Genomic DNA, 222 nt, shown 5'->3' on the forward strand with positions numbered 1-222 from the left:
AGAAAAAGGATGGGGCTGAGTCAGCCTCGAGCGGGTTTGGTGAGTTGAGATTTCATAAAAAAAAAGAAGACGAGAGAGAACACTAATCGACTTACATAAAAAAAATGGAACTCAATAAAAACCTTAAAAAAAAATCTCTTGTCCTAACCAATCATCCTTAAATTCCAAATCATCTTTTAAAAAGAAAACAACAACAACAATATGATATTAACATTAGAGAAA

The sequence above is a fragment of the Penaeus monodon genome, chromosome 27 (genome assembly GCF_015228065.2).
Source record: "Penaeus monodon isolate SGIC_2016 chromosome 27, NSTDA_Pmon_1, whole genome shotgun sequence".
Lineage (NCBI taxonomy): Eukaryota > Metazoa > Arthropoda > Malacostraca > Decapoda > Penaeidae > Penaeus > Penaeus monodon.